This window comes from Carcharodon carcharias, chromosome 18, assembly GCF_017639515.1.
Source record: "Carcharodon carcharias isolate sCarCar2 chromosome 18, sCarCar2.pri, whole genome shotgun sequence".
Lineage (NCBI taxonomy): Eukaryota > Metazoa > Chordata > Chondrichthyes > Lamniformes > Lamnidae > Carcharodon > Carcharodon carcharias.
Genome location: NC_054484.1, coordinates 83,594,665 through 83,608,288, shown reverse-complemented (window position 1 = coordinate 83,608,288; position 13,624 = coordinate 83,594,665). Strand labels below are relative to the sequence as shown.

The 13,624-nt window shown below is 48.4% G+C and overlaps 1 protein-coding gene across 3 annotated transcripts in view; it reads right to left on the bottom strand.

The window, feature by feature from the left end:
- The window catches only part of ppef1 (protein phosphatase, EF-hand calcium binding domain 1), a 108,938-nt gene extending 99,558 nt beyond the window's left edge, over window positions 1-9,380 (bottom strand). For all 3 annotated transcript variants that reach the window (XM_041211589.1, XM_041211591.1, XM_041211590.1), the window contains exon 1: window positions 9,131-9,380. The gene's annotated coding sequence lies outside the window, so the exon portion shown is untranslated. The remainder of the gene's footprint in view (window positions 1-9,130) is intronic.
- Between the last annotated feature and the right edge of the window lie 4,244 nt (window positions 9,381-13,624).

The window sequence follows — 13,624 nt, the reverse complement described above, 5'->3', positions numbered from 1 at the left end:
TGGCAGCCACCATCCTACCAGTGTTGACCTCGGTGCATTGGCATGCTGGCACTATCACTTCAGACTGAAGGTGAACAGACTCCTCCATCGTGCCTTGCAATCTGAGGACTGCAGTGGACATCCCTTCCTGATGATCCCGAGCTTGCCTTTGCAGCTCCAGCAACTGTGACATGACCGAGTCCAGAGGCTCATCATCTGACTCAGACTCAGCAGCATTCTGGCCTCCAGCAGTCCTCCAAGTGCCGGGGACCTGGGAAGTCCCTGCCTCTGCCTGCTGTGGATCAGACAGTGTGATGTACTCACCAGATTGTGATCCCGAGGCTACTCTAAAGCTAGGTCCCACCGAGATGTGTGTCTCTGCGCTGGTGAAGGGTGTGGGTGAGCACTGTGATGGGACTTCAGGTAGGGTGCCTTCAGATTCTTCTTCAGAGGTTACTTCAGGGCTTGATTGGAGGCCCTGGGTCATGGACTCTGTCAGCTGTTTCCCAGATGTGCCTGTGAAAGCAAGGGGAGATAATTAGTACATGGCAGTGGCTGTGAAACAGGACACATCACTCACAGCATGGTTGTCTGATGGATGTTGCACTGCTGGACCCTCACTTGGTAGAGCAGCGCCGACCTCACCCTCAGCTCAGGACTGATCCAGATCCTCGCCGGCCAGCTGGATGGCTCTGTTTTCAAAGTCTGTGAGGACCTTGATATCAGGCATTCCTCCAACGGTCTGTGACCCCTCTGTCTTGTTGTGTGCCAGCTTGTCCTGTATGAATAGAGATAGGGAGAGTGTAAGCAGGATGCCTGCCAGGCCAGATGATGTATGCCTAACACATGTGGTTCCCTGGACAGGATGAGGACAATGGCGGTGTGTGTGAGAGTGAATGGTGATGTCCCTTGAACTGGCAGTGAGTGAGGGCCCTGTGGGTGTGTGATGCGTTTGTGTGTGTGAGTTGAGACTGATGAGAAGAGTGACTTACCCTGGTGGAACGGAGGAGATCATTCATCCTCTTGCGACACTGGGTGGTTGTCCTCTTTTTCAGGGCGTTGGCACTGACCACTGCTACCATCACCTGCCAAGCTGGGTTAGTGATGTTGCTGCCTGTCCTGCGGCCAGAGCAGGGGTATGGGACATCCCGATGGGCCTCCATGTTGTCCAAAAGTTGCTCAAGGGACGTGTCGCTGAACCTGGGGAGGCTGCAGTCTTTTTGCCTTTCAGGGTCTTGTCTTCCCTGCAGCAGTCGTGGGCTGGAAGCTCTGAGATGTGTGTGTGCACAGCTGGACTTAAAATATGGTGCCTGGCATGATGCAGCGATGGGGTGATGGCAGACAGGCGAGTAAGAGCCTGCTCGCCATGGAAACATTGTGTTTTCGGGGGATGCATAAATAATGTTGTGGGTTCAGGACTCTCTCTCCTGCTCCAGCTCCACTCTCACTCCTGTTTCCCAAGGACTCTCACTCCCATTCCACCTGGACTCTCACTCCTGTTCCCCATGGACTCTCACTCCTGTTCCCCATGGACTCTCATTCCTGATCCACCTGGACTCTCACTCCTGCTCCACCTGGACTGTCACTCCTGTTCCCCATGGACTCTCGCTCCTGTTCCCCATGGACTCTCACTCCTGTTCCACCTGGACTCTCACTCCTGATCCACCTGGACTCTCACTCCTGTTCCCCATGGACTCTCATTCCTGATCCACCTGGACTCTCACTCCTGTTCCCCATGGACTCTCACTCCTGTTCCCCATGGACACTCACTCCTGTTCCCCATGGACTCTCACTCCTGTTCCCCATGGACTCTCATTCCTGATCCACCTGGACTCTCACTCCTGTTCCCCATGGACTCTCATTCCTGTTCCCCATGGACTCTCATTCCTGATCCACCTGGACTCTCACTCCTGTTCCCCATGGACTCTCATTCCTGATCCACCTGGACTCTCACTCCTGTTCCCCATGGACTCTCATTCCTGTTCCCCATGGACTCTCATTCCTGATCCACCTGGACTCTCACTCCTGTTCCCCATGGACTCTCATTCCTGATCCACCTGGACTCTCACTCCTGTTCCCCATGGACTCTCATTCCTGATCCACCTGGACTCTCACTCCTGATCCACCTGGACTCTCACTCCTGTTCCCCATGGACTCTCACTCCTGTTCCCCATGGACTCTCATTCCTGATCCACCTGGACTCTCACTCCTGCTCCAAATAGACTCACTCCTGTTGCATCTCAACTCACACTCCTTCTCCAGTTCAGTGCTCACTCCTGCTCCAACTGGGATCTCACTCTTGCTCTACCTGGACTCTCAATCCAGCTCCAGCCCAACTCTCACTCCTGATCCACCTGGATTCACACTTTGATCCACCTGGACTCTCACTCCAGTTCCCCATGGACTCTCGCTCCTGCTCCACATGGACTCTCGCTCCTACTCCACATGGACTTACTCCTGTTGCATCTCAACTCTCTCTTTCTCCACCTCAGTACTCAGTCCTGCTCCAACTGGAATCTCACTTCTGATTCACCTGGACTCTCACTCCTGATTCATCTAGAATCTCACTCATGCTCCAGCTCGATTCTCACTCGTGCTCCAACTCAACTCACACCGCTGTTCCAACTTGTCTCTTAATCCTGTTCCACCTGGACTCTCACTCCGGTTCCAGGTCAATTCTCATGTCTGCTCCAAGTCAACTCTCATTCCTGCTTCACCTGGACTCCCTTTCCTGATCCACCTGGACACACACTCCTGCTCGAGCTGGACTCTCACTCCTGTTCCCTCTGCACTCTCACTGCTGTTCCACATGGACTCACTCCTGTTGCACCTCAGCTCTCACTCTTGCTCCAACTCAATGGACACCACAGCTCCAAATGGACTCTCAACTCCTGTTCTACCTGGACTCTCACTCATGATCCACATGGATTCACTCCTGTTGCATTTCAACTCTCACTCCTTCTCTAGCTCAATATTCACTCCTGCTCCAATTGGAATCGCATCCCTGTTCCACCTGAACTCTGGCTAATGATTGACCTGGACTCTTACTCCTCTCACTCCTGCTCCATCTGAACTCACTCCTGCCCCAGCTCGATTCGCACTCCTGATCCACCTGGACTCTCAACACATTCTCCCCCGGACTCTGACTCCTGCCAAAAGTGGACTCTGACTCCTGCTCCAGCTCAACGCTCACTCCTGCTTCAATTGAATTCTCACTCCTGTTCCACCTGGACTCTCGCTCCTGCTCCACATGGACTCACTCCTGTTGCATCTCAACTCTCATTCCTTCTCCAGCTCTATGCTCACTCCAGCTCCAACCGGAATCTCACTCTTGTTCCACCTGGACTCTCACTCCTGACCCACCTGGGGTCTCACTCCTGCTCCAACTCGACTCCCACTCCTGGTCCACATGGACTCACTCCTATTGCATTTCAACTCTCACTCCTTCTCCAGCTCAATGCTCACTCCTGATCCAACTGGAATCTCACCCGTGCTCCACTTGGACTCTTACTGCTGATCCACCTGGACTCTCGTTCCTCCTCTCCATGGACTCTCGCTTCTGCTCCACCTCAACTCTCACTCTTGTTCCCCATGGACTCTCACTCCTGATCCACCTGGACTCTCATTCCTGTTCCCCGTGGACTCTCATTCCTGATCCACCTGGACTCTCACTCCTGTTCCCCATGGACTCTCACTCCTGTTCCCCATGGACTCTCATTCCTGTTCCCCGTGGACTCTCATTCCTGATCCACCTGGACTCTCACTCCTGTTCCCCATGGACTCTCGCTCCTGTTCCACCTGGACTCTCACTCCTGTTCCTCATGGACTCTCATTCCTGTTCCCCGTGGACTCTCACTCCTGTTCCCCATGGACTCTCACTCCTGTTCCCCATGGACTCTCACTCCTGATCCACCTGGACTCTCATTCCTGATCCACCTGGACTCTCACTCCTGTTCCACCTGGACTGTCACTCCTGTTCCCCATGGACTCTCACTCCTGTTCCCCATGGACTCTCATTCCTGATCCACCTGGACTCTCACTCCTGTTCCCCATGGACTCTCATTCCTGATCCACCTGGACTCTCATTCCTGATCCACCTGGACTGTCACTCCTGTTCCCCATGGACTCTCACTCCTATTCCACCTGGACTCTCACTCCTGCTCCACCTGGACTCTCACTCCTGTTCCCCATGGACTCTCATTCCTGTTCCCTATTGACTCTCATTCCTGATCCACCTGGACTCTCACTCCTGATCCAACTGGACTCTCATTCCTGATCCCCATGGACTGTCACTCCTGTTCCCCATGGACTCTCACTCCTGTTCCCCATGGACTCTCACTCCTGTTCCCCATGGACTCTCACTCCTGTCCAACTGGACTCTCACTCCTGTTCCCCATGGACTCTCACTCCTGATCCACCTGGACTCTCGCTCCTGTTCCACCTGGACTCTCACTCCTGTTCCACCTGGACTCTCACTCCTGATACAACTGGACTCTCTCTCCTGTTCCCCATGGACTCTCACTCCTGTTCCCCATGGACTCTCACTCCTGTTCCACCTGGACTCTCACTCCTTCTCCACCTGGACTCTCATTCCTGTTCCACCTGGGGTCTCACTCCTGAACAATCCCCATCCACCACTACTCTCCTCCGTCTGGCTGAACTTGTTCTCACGCTGAACAATTTCTCCTTAAACTCCTCTCACTTCCTCCAAATAAAAGGTGTGGCTATGGGTACCCGCATGGGCCCCAGTTATACCTGTCTGTTTATGCGGTATGTGGAACATTCCTTGTTCCAGTCCTACTTCGGCCCCCTCCCACAACTCTTTCTCTGGTACATCAATGATTACTTTGGTGCTGCTTCATGCTCTCGTCTGGACCTAGAAAAATTTATTAATTTTGCTTCCAATCTCCACCCCTCCATCATTTTCACATGGTCCATCTCTGACACTTCCCTTCCCTTCCTTGACCTCTCTGTCTCAATTTCTGGTGATAGACTGTCCACCAATATCCATTACAATCCTACCGACTCCCACAGCTACCTCGACTACAGTTCCTCACACCCCGCTTCCTGTAAAGACTCCATCCCATTCTCTCAGTTCCTTCGCCTCCGTCGCATCTGTTCCGATGATGCTACCTTCAAAAACAGTTCCTCTGACATGTCCTCCTTTTCCTTAACCAAGGTTTTCCACCCACAGTGGTTGACAGGCCCTCAACTGTGTCCGGCCCATCCCCCGTGCATCCGCCCTCACGCCTTCTCCTCCCTCCCAGAAACATGATAGAGTCCCCCTTGTCCTCACTTATCACCCCTCCAGCCTCCGCATTCAAAGGATCATCCTCCGCCATTTCCGCCAACTCCAGCATGATGCCACCAGCAAACACGTCTTCCCTTCAGCCCCCTGTCGGCATTCCACAGGGATCGTTCCCTCTGGGACACCCTGGTCCACTCCTGCATCACCCCCTACACCTCAACACCCTCCCATGGCACCTTCCCATGTAACTGCAGAAGGTGCAACACCTGCCCCTTTACTTCCCCTCTCCTCACTGTCCAAAGGCCCAAACACTCCTTTCAAGTGAAGCAGCATTTCACTTGCACTTCCCTCAATTTAGTCTACTGTATTCGCTGCTCCCAATGCGGTTCCCTCTACATTGGAAAGACCAAACGCAGACTGGGTGACTGCTTTGCAGAACACCTTCGGTCTGTCTGCAAGCATGACCCAGACCTCCCTGTCGCTTGCCATTTCAACACTCCACCCTGCTCTCATGCCCACATGTCCGTCCTTGGCCTGCTGCATTGTTCCAGTGAAGCTCAATGCAAAATGGAGCAACAGCACCTCATCTTCCAACTAGGCACTTTACAGCCTTCCGGACTGAATATTGAATTCAACAATTTTAGATCATGAACTCTCTCCTCCATCCCCACCCCCTTTCCGATACCCCCTCTTTTTTTCCCAATAATTTATATAGATTTTTCTTTTCCCACCTATTTCCGTTATTTTTAAATGTATTTCCATCCATTGTTTTATCTCTACCTTTTAGCCTATTTCAATCACTTCCCTTCCCCCCACCCCACCCCCACTAGGGCTATCTGTACCTTGCTTGTCCTGCTTTCTACCCTTAATTAGCACATTCTTTGGATAATATCACCACCTTCAACACCTCTTTGTCCTTTTGTCTATGACATCTTTTGCCCATCTCCACCAATCACTGGCCCTCTATCCAGCTCTACTTGTCCCACTAACACCCCACCCCCCCCCCCACCCCCCCCACCCCCCACACACCCCCTGCCCTTAAACCAGCTTATATTTCACCTCTCTTCTATTTTTGCTTAGTTCTGTTGAAGAGTCATACGGACTCGAAACATTAGCTGTGTTCCTCTCTGCAGATGCTGCCAGACCTGCTGAGTTTTTCCAGGTATTTTTATTTTTGTTTTGGATTTCCAGCATCCGAAGTTTATTGCTTTTATCTTAATGCCTCCTTCCTAGTTGGACCAAGGACATGCTGATCAAGGAGATTCTCCTGAACACATTTTGGAAATTCCTCTCCCACCACCTTACCCTTTACTTTAACATTATCCCAATCGATGTTTGGCTAATTAAAGTCCCTCAGTGTCACCACTCTATAGCTCTTGCACATTCCTGTGATTTCTCTGCAGATTTGTTCCTCTACCTATCACTATTTGGTGACCTATAGAATATGCCCAATAGCATGATCAGACCCTTTTTTCTTTACAACTCTAAACAAATGGATTCTGTCCTTGGCCCCTCAAGGACATCCTCTCTTCAATGTCTTCCCTAATCAGTACTTCCGCCCCACCTCCCTTTTCTGAAGACCTTTAATCAGTGAATATTAAGCACACACCCTCACCATTTTTAAAAATTTCTTTTATGGGATGTTGGTGTCGCTTGCAAGGTCAGCATTTGTTGCCCATCCCTAATTGTTCTTCAACCGAATGATTTGCTAGGCCATTTCAGAGGGCAGTTAAGAGTCAACCACATTGGGTCTGGAGTCATATGTAGGCCAAACCTGGTAAGGGAAGCAGATTTGGACATTAATGAACCAGATGGGTTTTTACAACAGTTGAGGATAGTGTCATTGCTAGCTTTATATTCCAGATTTATTAATTAATTTCAAATTCCACCAGCTGATGTGCCAGGATTGAACCCATGGCCTGTGGATTACTAGTTTGGTGACGTTACTACAATGCTACCGTTGCCTCCATCTTGAATCCACATTTCTGTTATAGCCTCTACCTCACATTTGTTTGTGTATATAGTTCACCACAACATACACGCATCGCAAACTTGTTTTGTATTCCATGTATTCCTTAGTCTGCTGCCAGGTAAATGATACTACTTCCTGCTCTGGTACTATTCAAAACTCTCCCTCCTTTAGGTACCTTATTCCTCTTTTCTACTTCTACATGCCGGTGCCTACTCTTCTGCCAATTTCGTCTAAACTCTCCCCAACCACACTGAGCAGGGTCAATGGTCCTAGTCCTGTTGAGGTGCAACCTTCCTTTGGAATGGGTGCCTCCTGCCTCAGAACTGAACCCAATGCCATGAGAATTTGAAGTCCTCCCTCCTGCACCGTGCCACATATTGCTTCTCCCTCTCTTCCCATTTCTCCTCTTGCTGACAAATAACCCAGAGTAACCCAGAGATTACGGCTTTATTTGTCTCTGGTTTGTTAGGTACTTGCAGTTGGGGCTGGATTGAGGGTGCTTCACTTCCCTGAGCTAAAAAAGGAGAATTAAATCCTGGGAAAAACCAACAATGCAGAGACACAACTGGGATCTTCCTGTTCTTGTGTAGCTTTGTGTTACAGTAGCCACTGTCAGTGCAAGCTGAACTTCAAACCCCATATCCACCAGCCCATCAGGAGCAACTATTCCTAAATTTCCAGCATCTCCACACTGCTCACATCTCCAAACACTCATCATCCTCGTCTTCACCAAGATCCAAAGGCTTTTGTGGGTAGGCGGGAATGTAGGGTTGAAGTTACAATCAAATCAGACACAATCTTATTGAATGGCAGAGCAGGCTCGAGGGGCTGAATGGCCTACTCCTGCTCTTAATTCAAATGTTCATATGTTCGGCTTTCCAAATGCTTTCCTTACCACTATAGAGACTCCAACTCTTTATCGAACTCTGCCACCCACATTACATCCCACTTGCTTGTCACCCCTTGTCCTGTATCCTGGTGAATCCAAATTTCTCATGCTGACGTACAGATCTCTCCATTGCTTTGTTGCCTGAGTAATCTCCTCCAGCCCGATGAACTGGCTCACTGCCCTAGTGCGCACTCAGCCAATCGATTCGACATCAGTGATCAGTAAGGTTGCCAACTGTGATTAAATGGATTCCTGGAGATCTCCTCACATGGCTTGCTCCCATGGTCCAGCCATTAGTCGGCCAAAGCTTCCATCCTTGTGACGTACTGCCTTCCCACGTTAATTGGAAAGTATAAAGACTCATTATTCAGTTGGATGATGCTTATCTGACAGCCAAACAGCCTTTATTCCCCCATTTTCAATATCTTTATATCTAGCGAAGAGAAATGTCCAAACAAAATTTAAACAAAAAACAATCTTTTTTAATGTCCGAATGATTTTTCTCCAGGCAGTGTCCTGGAGACTGATCTTCAATTCCTGGAGACTCCGGGCCAATCCAGGATGGTTGGCAACCCGTGTGATCAGCCTCTGGCCTCCAGCACCCCCCACCCCCCCACTCTCCATGTCTAAAATCTTGCACTTCCCCATCCATCTTCAAAGCCCAAAACCTCAATCATCCCTTTAGTCATCTCCCTCACTCATCTGCTACTACAAGTGATGAACATTTACCATGTTATAGAATCATCCAGCAAAGGAGGAGGCCATTCAGCCCATTGTGCTTTTGCCAGCCCTTTGAAATGGCTGTCCAGTTAGTCTCAGTCCCCTGCATATTAAAAGTACAACCAAAATACAAATCACTATTCAATTCCCACCCACTTGGCTTTATGCTAATTCACCTTTTTGGTAACTGTGTACGTTTATTAACCGTCAAGACAATAATAATTATGGACAAAACCGGGCTGAACACATTTGGAAGCCAGAGAACGCTTCTCCATCAGTACATAGCTCAGCAACAGCAATTGCAAACGATGGCGCTCATTACCTGACCACTGGTGTGCAGAGTCAGATCAGTGAGATCTGAATGTCATCGTGTCTACTACAAGCGAGTCCGCTTCCATTTTCAAACAGCTTTTAAAATGTCAACAGCTCGAGAAACCCCCTCAAAAAAAAGATCCTCAGAGACTGGGGTCTCTCAGGTACCATGAAGTCAGTTCAGCAGTCACACAGCTCTGTGCAGCCCCCTTAACCAACCGTGAGAATCTCACATTGCTCCTGCTATGGACAGGCTGCTTTTCTCCTCTGTCTCCTTGCAGCACTCCGTTATCAGCTGTGCTGTGTGAAGCTTGTGCTGATGTGCTCGATATTATCAGGGTTGAATGTGCAGTCACATGACTGGATTAAAGCAGCAGCAACCCTCCAGAAACACTGGCTCTTTGGGAACAAAATCCTCTTGGCAGCAAAGATTTGCTTTGATAAGCAAGAAATCAAGAAGGCAGTGCAAACAATGGAACAGAGGAGGCTGAGGGGGGATTTGATTGAGATATACAAAATTGTGAGGAGCCTGGATAGAGTAAATGGGAAGGGCCTATTTACTTTAGCAGAGAGGTCAGTGACGAGGGGGCATGGATTTTTAGGGATTGGTAGAAAGATTAGAGCGGAGATGAGGAAAAATGGTTTCATCCAGGGGGCTGTGGAGGTCTGGAACTCACTGCCTGAAAGGATGGTAGCGGCAGAAACCCTCAACTCAACTGGATGTGCCCCTCGAGTGCCCATAACCTGCAGGGCTACAGACCAAATGCCAGAAAGTAGGATTAAACAGGGTAGTTTGTTTTTTTGTCTAGCACAGGCACAATGGGCCAAGTGGCCTCTTTCTGTGCCTTAAACATTCTATGATTTTATGATTCTAAAACCTCTATCTTCCATAATCCCATCCACATGGATTCAGACAGCTGATAGCAATGGTGGGAATTCTGCTGGCTGCTTTTTTTTATTCATTTATAGGATGTGGGTCTTGCTGGCTGGGCCAGCATTTATTGCCCATCCCTAGTTGCCCTTGAGAAGGTGGTGATGAGCTGCCTTCTTGAACCTCTGCAGTCCATGTGGTGTAGGTACACCCACAGTGCTGTTAGGGAGGGAGTTCCAGGATTTTGACCCAGCGACAGTGAAGGAACAGTGACATATTCCCAAGTCAGGTGGGTGAGTGGCTTGGAGAGGAACCTCCAAGTGGTGGTGTTCCCATGTGTCTGCTGCCCTTGTCCTTCTAAATGGTAGTTGTTGTGGATTTGGAAGGTGCTGTTGAGGGATCCTTGGTGAATTCCTGCAGTGCATCTTGTCGATGGTACACACTGCTGCTACTGTGCGTCGGTGGTGGAGGGAGTGAATTTTTGTGGATGAGGTACCAATCAAGTGGGCTGCTTTGTCCTGGATGGTGTAAAGCTTCTTGTGTGTTGTGGGCGCTGCACTCATCCAGTCAAGTGGGGAGTATTCCATCACACGCCTGACTTGTGCCTTGTAGATGGTGGACAGGCTTTGGGGAGTCAGGAGGTGAGTTACTCGTCGCAAAATTCCCAATCTCTGACCTGCTCTTGTAGCAACAGTGTTTATATGGCTGGTCCAGTACAGTTTCTGGTCAATGTTAAACCCCACCCACCCCCCGCCCCAGGATTTGATAGTGGGGGATTCAGTGATGGTAATGCCATTGAACATCAAGGAGCAATGGTTAGATTTTCTCTTTTTGGAGATCTTCATTGCCTGACACTTGTGTGGCGTGAATATTACTTGCCACTTGTCAGCCCAAGCCTGGATATTGTCCAGGTCTTGCTGCATTTGGACATGAACTGCCCCCGAAATCAGGGCCAGGGCAAAACTTTGGCAAACTAGGCGGCTGCTTAGAACAGCAAAATTTGAGGGGGGGTGGGGTGGGAGGGTGGGTGGCAGCAAAAGATTGAATGAACTATTCATGAAACTACATAAATAACCAACCAGGCTTCAGCAGTGGGAGTGAAAGGTGTAGATCTCCTGATATACATCTACACATACCAACATGCAAATAGATTTCCAGCTATTTACATTGCAGTCCCTCCCAAAGTTTCATTTTAGATTCCTTATTCTGTTTGTGTAACAGTTTTGCAAATTTGTACATCTATATGACTGTTCCAAAACTGCAAGCCAGTAAATAATAAGAAAGAAGATAATTTAATCTGGGTCACCCTGTGGTAATGATTATTGTTTGTGTAAATTGCATATAACATCATCTAGTAACTGTTAGAGGAGCACATAGGATAACATCATGTGAGCCTTATTACACATTCTGTGATTCTGTGACTTTAATATACATTCCTTCCAGTACATACCCTGTAAAAAGCATAGAACGAGGATGTACAATCAACATCACAATATTCTCTTTTTTCATGTAAAATAAATCTGGCATTATAAATGCAGAGTTCTTATTTATGCTGATGCACAATATTCATTTTTGTATGTTAATTGTGGCAGCAATTCAGGCTGAAGGTTGGCCTCTCATGTACCTAATACCCTAGCACCGCCCTGCCCAAATCTCACTGGATATTAATCTTGCATTTGTGCAGATTTATGAAAGTTGTTACACTGTTTTAAGCGAGGCAAATAAGAAACCTGAAATTTTATTTTTAAAAACTTGCATTTCTTTAGAACGACCTCAGTGCATCCCAAAATGTCTGACAGCCAATGGAATATCTTTAAAGCAATGCACCTGCTACAGCAAATGTATCAGTCAATTTTTGCATAGCAAGATTCCACAAACATCTATGTGACAATACGAACATACGAATTAGGAGCAGGAGTAGGCTGCTCGGCCCCTCCAGCCTGCTGCACCATTCAATAAGATCATGGCTGATCTGATTGTAACCTTAACCCCACATTCTTGCCTACTCCCAAAAGCCTTTCACCCCCTTGTTAATCAAGAATTTATCTAGCTCTGCCTTAAAAATATTCAAGGACTCTGCTTCCACCGTCTTTTCAGGAAGAGAGTTCCAAAGACTCACAACCCCTGGAGAAAAAAATTCTCCTCATCTCTGTCTTAAACGGGCGACCCTTATTTTTAAACAATGACCCCTAGTTCTAGATTCTCCCACAAAAGGAAACATCCTCTCCACATCCACCCTGTCAAGACCCCTCATGATCTTATAGGTTCCAACCAAGTCGCCTTTTTCTCTTCTAAACTCTAATGGATACAAGCCTAGTCTGTCCAACCTTTCCTCATAAGACAACCCACCCATTTCCGGGTATTGGTCTAGTAAACCTTCTCTGAACTGCTTCCAATGCATTTACATCCTTCCTTAAATAAGGTGACCAATACTGTACACAGTACTCCAGATGTGGTCTCACCGATGCCCTGTGTAACTGATCCATAACCTCCCTACTTTTGTAATCAATTCCCCTCACAATAAATGATAACATTCTAATGACATACATAATTACCAGATAATCTGCTTTTGGTTGAGGGATAAATGTTGGCCAGAATTAAATAAATATTGGCTATGTATTCCCATTTCCAACAGGCAGATCAACTGATAGCCTTCACTTCAACAAGCCAAAGGTCTAACTTATGAGGGACAATGAAGTGGTGCCACACGTGACAAGATAGTAACACACAAGTTGCCTCATGCATTTGATCTAACTGATTTCACCCTAAATAGATGTCAATCATTGCTCCATAGGAAAACCAAGGGCAACATCAGCCCAGTTTACCCCTATGTACCATTTAATGACAGGCACATTGCCTGCAAACCCTCCCGGCTAGGCAGAAGGTGCAAGAATGTAAGGGAAGGAGAGAACATGAAGAATGATAACTTAAACCATACATTGGTAAGCCTTGGGTATCTTAGGAAATATCCTAGGGCAGAATATTCTCTTTGGCGTGCGGGGGTGGGTCCTGCACGCTGATGTGTAATATGACGCGCGGTGATGTCGGGCGCGTGTCCCAACATCACCACGCGTCGTTCCGATCTCTAGTTCATTGGGCGTGCACTGGAGTCAGCTGCACGCCCGCCGAACTATCAAAGGCTGTTAAGGCCATTAATAAACCAATTTAGGTAATTGATAGGGCTCCCCGTCCAGCCTTAAGGTTGGCGGGAGGCCAGGAGCTCTGGCGGTGTTCGCATTTTACATGAAACCTCACCCACAGGCGGGATGATGTTTCATGAAGGTTTTATTGAATGAATAAAATTTTTTTGACAATTGATAAACATGTCCCAGCCCATGTGAAGCTGTCACACGAGGGAACATGTCTGAATAATTTTATTCTTTCTTTCCTTTTTTCAAACTTCCATTTTGATCTTAGTCTCCCTGAGGCAGCTAAGAGTGAAAGAATGCAGGCCCTGACTCTCCCTCCTTCCCCCACCCACACAGGTAACGCTGAGCGCCTTAACTGGCCTGCCCATGGAAAATGGCGGCACACAGCCAATCGCAAGCGGCAATCAGCTCCACACCCGCTCCCAACCAGCCCGCCAGACAGGGAGAAAATACTCCCCCTAGTGCCTGTTAGTGCTTCAACAGA